Below are 7,500 nucleotides of genomic sequence, written 5' to 3' on the forward strand. Positions count from 1 at the left end.
TTTTTTTTTTTTTTTTTTTTTTTTTTTTTTTTTTTTTTTTTTTTTTAATATCCTTTTTTATGCCCCGAAGCTTCGAAAAAAAGTTCATAAAAGAAAGCGACGAGGTGGATTGGAAAAATTGAAACCAATTGAAATTAATTAAATAAAAAAAAAAAAAAAAAAAAAAAAAAAAAAAAAAAAAAAAGACACAATAAAGAAATTTGACTTCGGGAAAATAATAATAAATTTTCATATCTTAAATTTCAATTGAATTCGTTCGATTTGAAATTCATCGACGTGTTTATCTTCTAATAATAACAGATTTTCGTTATTTCGAATATGAATTCGTATAACCACGAAACAATCATGGTTATACGAATCCATAAAAGAGAGAGAGAGAGAGAGAGAGAGAGAGAGAGAGAGAGAGAGAGAGAGAGAGAGAGAGAGAGAGAGAGAGAGAGAGAGAGAGAGATAGAGAGAGATAGAGAGATAGAGAGTATTGAGAAAATGACTAAAATCGACGTTTAAACGGCCTTGGGCAAAGAGAATACGCGCCATTAAATTTCGAATTGCACGAAGAGCAACGCATTTAAGTATATCTATAAACTTTCACGAGACGAGAAATGGAAAATTAGCAATTGAAATTAATTCCGAGGTTATAGTTAAATTATGAAATTTAAATGATAGATACCATTTCTCGATTAACGAAGAAAGAAAAAGAGAGAGAGAGAGAGAGAGAGAGAGAGAGAAAGTAAGATCAACGGAGAAACAAAAAGAAAAATATTTTCATTTGGAAAATACGAAGATGATTTTTTTCTATAAATTTTTTTCTTTTTCGCTCGTAAAAAATTATCGTTAGATTTTTCTTTTCTTTCCGTACATTTATAAATAATAACGAATAGTGTCGTAATTTCCGTATAACTGTATAATTTTATCGATTGGCACTTATTTAATGAAAAACAATGTTTCATATAACGTAGAATAAAATTATTCGGAATATAAACGACGTGGCAAGTGGTTAATATTATAAAATTAATGATGTTTTCAACGTACGATCATGAATATATAATCCATACTGTAAATTCATCTTCTAACGAAAACAATCTCGTAATTAACCGAGATCAATTTAATCACAATTTTCTCATTGTAATTCCTGACAGATGCTTTGGGAAATACAAAGATCGACTCCCAGAGTATTCATATTTGAGATTCTCTCGAATTATGTATGTTAAGTATTTCGATTACTTATATATATATATATATATATATATATATATATATATATATATATATATATATCATAAATACATATATACATATATATATATATATATATATGATGAAAATAAAGTGGGAGGATATGAAATGTTATTAAATCGAATTCTAGTTTGAAAACAATGCCATGAGGTCTGCGCTTACAAATAGATTTTCTCGACAGATAGACAACGGAACGATAATATCACGTTATTTTTCGAAATAAAATTATTTAAATGAATTGCATCTAAATAACATATATTTTCAATATGTATTTAAATTGTACCTATGACGTGAAACGAAGATCAAATTATCAAAAAAAAAAAAAATAAAAAAAAAAAAAAACAAGAAATAAAACACAAATGTATTCATATATTTATGACACACGCGCAAGCTTTATACACTTTATTTATCGACAACAGGTGTTTCATGGAAGAAGAAAAGGAAGAGGAAGAAAAAGAAGGCCGAATGATTTCATCGAGATTTTCTTATCGATAAAAAAAAAGAAAGAAAAAAAAAACAAAAGGAAAAAAAAGAAAACAAAAAAAGAGAAAAAAAATGAAAAATATATGAACTAATTATAAATAAATAAAATGAATAAGCATACAATACATTTTCGAGGTGCGATAAGTGCATATAAAAAAAAAAAAAAAAAAAAAAAAAAAGAAGAAGAAAAATTGTTCGGTGATAAACATCGAAATTATTTTACGCTATAACGAAGAAAAGGAATTTCATTTTGAAATGTTTTTTCTTCATTTTATATTCCCACTTTAACAAGTTATTAGCATAATTCGCGATAATAATCTCGCGATTGCGACGCTAAGGCGACTAAAAATATAGAACTCGTTTTGAGTTTGCGTGAGCGTGAAACAATTAAAACGTATCCCGTAATTACCATGAAGCCAATCACGCGAGCTGCGCCCGCTCGTAGGTAGTTCACTTTTCTCTCTCTCTCTCTCTCTCTCTCTCTCTCTCTCTCTCTCTCTCTCTCTATCTCTCTTTCTCTCCCTCCCTTTTCTTTTCATTTTCTTTTCCACTTATTTCTTTTTTTTTTTCTTTTTCCTTTCCTCCATAATCTTCGATGAAAGCACGCGATACCGTGACGACTAAACTTTTAACTATTGCCCTTTATTGTCTACTCATGATAATCAAGGTCGAAAATAATCGAAAAACTATGTCCCATTATGGATTTCATGCTGACGCGATAATCGTTTTAAATTAATTAATAATATGCTTATTTAAATAAATTCCAATTATTTTCCATCTTGTATTTTCCCTTAAAAAAAAAAAAAAAAAAAAAAAAAAAAAAAAGAAGAAAAAAAAATGTGCGCTCACCAGCTTATTATAATTACACCAGGTTTATTCCTCATTTTATTTATTTTTTATTATTTTAATATTATTCTTTAATCGTTATATTTTCTTTTCATCCTACTTTATTATTCTATGATGTATAATCGTTATTGTAACAAATAAAACATAAATAAACATATATATATATATATATATATATACATGTACAAACATATGTTATTTTAGAATGTAACAACAATAAATTTCTTTCTATTTCTATCTCTTCCTCTCTCTCTCTCTCTCTCTCTCTCTCTCTCTCTCTCTCTCTCTCTCTCTCTCTCTCTCTCTCTCTCTCTTTTATTTAACTATAAAGAGATAGATATTTTTTTTTTCTTTATATCGGTGTACTCATCGATCGCCAGCTTAGCTAAAAGAAAACACGTATAGTTCACGTAACACTCATGTGGATATACACACACACACACACACACACACACACATACAGACACACATATATATGTATATATACCATAGATAGATATTTCCAATGACGTCATGAGATCACTCTTGACACCTCTGCAAATCCTACCGATCAACTTTTTTTTCGTAGATCTTTCGTAATTCTCATTTCCTTTTTTTATCATCCACCATCTCCTATATCTTTCCGTATCGATCTCTTTCTCTCTCTCTCTCTCTCTCTCTCTCTCTCTCTCTCTCTTTCTCTTGGACGTTTTCGAGAAAGGACAAATCACGTGTGTTCGTCTCACGAGATTAAAGTCCCTCGTGTTTCTTCGTGAAAATCATTCGGACAACAAACGACTTCTAATTCGATACTCGATTCTAATCTTCTTGATCTTTTTTTATATGATTCTCACCGAGATAGAGATAGAGAGAGAGAGAGAGAGAGAGAGAGAGAGAGAGAGAGAGAGAGAAAGAGAGATTGAGAGAGAAAGAGACAGAGACAGAGATAGAGAGAATGGAAAAAGTATTTTTTAATAACGAAATATAAAAAAAAAAAAAATAAAAAATAAAAAAAATCGTACAAAAAGAAGAAAAAAGAATTGTACGAACAATCAACAAGTTTCATATTTCCTTTTTTCTTCTATTTTTCTCTTTTTTCTCTTTTGAAAAATTTTCGACCAAAAAATGTTCACATCGTCCGACGTAAATAGAATAGGTATATCGAAGTCTCCTGTATTTCCATTCGAGATTCAATAAAATCTCAATGGAATTCGAAGAATCATTCGTCCTTCTCGCTCTTGAAATCTAAACGAATCACAAACCTACTCTGGGATAACATATATATATATATATATATTTATATATAGTTTCGCGAAACCTCGCACCAGAAGTATGAAATTTGTTCTGAAAATTTCAATTCCTCCTGAGGGCCCAATTCCTAAGTGAAATTAATTTTCAAACTGTCTTAACTTCGTGTCGCTTATGCGCATCGCCGACAAACCAAATAGGATTATTGCTCTGGGACTTGAAAAATTTTTTTCAAAAAAAATATTCACATAGCATATTCATACATGGCAGCTATTTTAATCGATTCAACGAATTAGACAGAAATTTAGAAAAAAAAAAAAATAATATCTTGATTGAAATTAGACAATTATTATAAATTATATTAATATTTACGAAAATATAAATACGCACATATATTATATATATATATATATATATATATATATATATATACATTTTTTTTTATTTTTTTATTTTTTTTTTTTTTTATTCGTTTATAGTCATATACATATATATATATATATATGCAGGTATATATGAATCACCCTATATATATCCTTCAATTTTACAAAAGGATATATGTATTTCATATTAACTAACACAAATGTATAAACTTAGAAAATTTAATAAAATATACATACTTGAAAATTTCCTCGATTTATATATATATATATATATATATTTTTTTTTTTGTTATAAAAATAAAAAAAAATCCTAAACTAATCTACTCAGATATTTCCCTTGGATATTTAATTTGACTATGGTTTAATTTGAATGTGGTTAATTTGACTAACTCGACAGACGAAGAAGATTCTCTATGCAACTTCAACGTAACATTTCTTGTACACGTACATATTATTACACTATATATATATACATACATATATATATATATATATATATATATATATATATATTATATATATTTATATACAGCATTATCTTCATCTAACAACCCTTCTCTATCTCTTTTCTCTTCCTATTCGTCGCATTACGAATGCGGATCTCGTCTAGAGTTGCATTCGTTGGCCTAGTTCACGTTGAACAATTGATCCGCGTGTTGGCGAGCTTTTATGGCTACGTACAAGTCACATACAACTAAGAAGAGTGCAACATTTTTCCCTCATGCGCCACGTGCGCGATATTGTACTACGAATTTTATCCTTTTCCTACTTTCTCTCTCTTTCTCTCTCTCTCTCTCTCTCTCTCTCTTTCTTTATTCAAATATTTCTCGCAAATCCATAACATACCTTATGCGATTTCATTGAATTTATATTCTCTTTGCATGGAAACGAGAAAGAGAGAGAGAGAGAGAGAGAGAGAGAGAGAGAGAGAGAGAGAGAACTAATATTCAATTGGAAAAGAAAGCACAAAAATTGACACGTTTCCAACGATAAAAGTCGATAAATTCCAAAGACAAATAGGTATCGAGAAATCTTTAACTGAAAGCACGTAGAAACTTACTAACGAGACCTTCGTGAAATAATAAAATAAACGTATGTATTTATCTTCGAGATAAAGAGGGAGAGAGGAAGAGAGAAAGTAAAAAAAAAAAAAAAATGTACTTCCGATACTTAGATTGGAAAAATCAAAAAATCAAGAGTACGAACGAATGAGAAACGGAAAGACGTGCGAAGAGAGAAATAGAAAGAAAGAAAGAAAGAAAGAAAAAAAAAGAAAAAAAAAGAAAAAAGAGATAAAAACGAGATCGTGAATAAAGGCTTGTACAAACCGAAAGATCGATAGGAAAAATGATTTGTATTGGAATGGGAAAAAGACAAGGGACGATAGAATTTACGAGCGAATTGAAATTGAATCTAGATAGATACATAGTTTCCAAAGTTTTTGAACGATGTAACGACCGAGTTACCTTGAAAAAAAAAAAAAAAAAAAAGAAAAAAAAAACAGAAAAGAAAAGGTGAACTTAAGATCGATGAAACAAATTAAAAAAATTTTATACGTATATATATTTTTTGTTTTCTCTCCCTCTCTCTCTCTCTCTCTCTCTCTCTTTTTCTTTTGAACACTCTTATAAAATTACGATTATTGAAAATTTTACAATGGAACGGTTTTGAAAGGAGTTTAAAAGAAGACTATGAAAACATTAATTTATATGTCTAAGAAAATTTAACATTTAAAATGGAGTTCTCATCTATTATTTATTTTTAATTGATTAGTAGAACCAAGCGATCAAACTTTTCGTATGTAAGAGTTTGAGGATGAATAAAAGGGTCAATTCGTGTTAACAAGCACGTATCAGTTAATGGAACACGTACCTTAGAAAGATACGAAGAGAGAAAAATCGAAAAAAGAAAAGGACGAAGACGGATGAAAAAGAAGAAGAAGAAGAAAAAGAAGAAGAAGAAGAAGAAGAAGAAAAAGAAGAAGTAGAAGAAGAAGAAGAAGAAGAAGAAAAAGAAGAAAAGTTAAGTCTCGGACCGTCGAAAGAGAGAAAGAGACAAATAGATAGACAAAGAGAAAGAGAGAGAGAGAGAGAGAGAGAGAGAAAAGTTCTCTTTCGGAAATTGGATCTCTCTCGTTGGATAATTTACGAGACACTAAGGAAATTCAGCCACGAACGTGCATCTTCTTCCTCTTCTTTCTCTACTTCTACCTCTTCTTGCAAAAACAAAAAGAAAAAAAAAAATATTATAATTGCAAGAGCAATGCTATTTAATGATGTTAAAAAATACCATTGAACGAGATGTTCCTCGATAGATCGATAGATCGAAAAGTAACAAACGAAATTTGTATTCTCGATGAAGGAAAAGTATGCTTAAATAAGCTCACTTTATTTACTTATATATATATATATATATATATATATATATGTGTGTGTGTGTGTGTGTGTGTGCGTGTGTATGTATTCTTTCGAAATTTTTTTCGCGCGTATTAAAATTTCCATGACTTTCAAAAAATTAATATTTTTAATCTGTCAATACATCGACAATGCGGTTAAGCTTGATGTATTTTGGGGTATAGGTGATAAGTCATGGAAACGATAAGAAAAATCGAAGAAAAATCGACAATGTCATGTCTAATAAAATCCCAAATGTGCCGAACATATTGCCAAGTATTTATTGATTTGGCATCATGACCAAGTTTTATAATCTTATATCGTGATATCGTATAAACGCCCATTCGATTCGAGAGTATATCGTTGAGGAAATCGATAATTTTCCTTTTCGATAACTAAAAGAAAAATTGTAAATTGACGTCGAGCTCGACTTTTTTCTTTTCTCTTATATTCTTTATTTCTTTTTCTTTCTTTTGTTTTTTCTTCGTTTCTTTTTTCAACAAACTGACGACTCTCGTTGCACAAATATTCCTTTCTCGTTTTGTGTCACGCGCGAATTCACTTTATTTAAATACAATTTTAACGATAACATATTTAGATACGTAATGAATTACTAAAACGAATCTTTGATACACATACACACACACACACACATACACGCGCGCGCACATAAAATATATATATATATATATATATATATATATATATATATATATATAAATATATATGATGCTTTGTACAAGTTTATCATATAAACGTGATTATAAAATATGTGAGATAGCTTTTGTTTAAAGAAATTCTCTTTAAAGCGGAATTAAAAAAAAACAAAAAAGAAAAATGAAAGGTTAATTATAAAAATGTCCAACAATTCTCTTTTCGTTCTGCTTGTTCTTCCAAAAAAAGAAAAAGAAAAAAAAAAAGAAAAAAAAACA

The 7,500-nt window shown here is 29.0% G+C and overlaps 1 protein-coding gene across 9 annotated transcripts in view; it reads right to left on the reverse strand.

The window, feature by feature from the left end:
• Nucleotides 1-7,500, reverse strand: part of LOC124952689 (probable serine/threonine-protein kinase mkcC) — a 69,365-nt gene that overhangs the window by 17,428 nt on the left and 44,437 nt on the right. The gene's annotated exons all lie outside the window — the stretch shown is intronic.

Source organism: Vespa velutina, chromosome 10 (assembly GCF_912470025.1).
Source record: "Vespa velutina chromosome 10, iVesVel2.1, whole genome shotgun sequence".
Classification (NCBI taxonomy): Eukaryota; Metazoa; Arthropoda; class Insecta; order Hymenoptera; family Vespidae; genus Vespa; species Vespa velutina.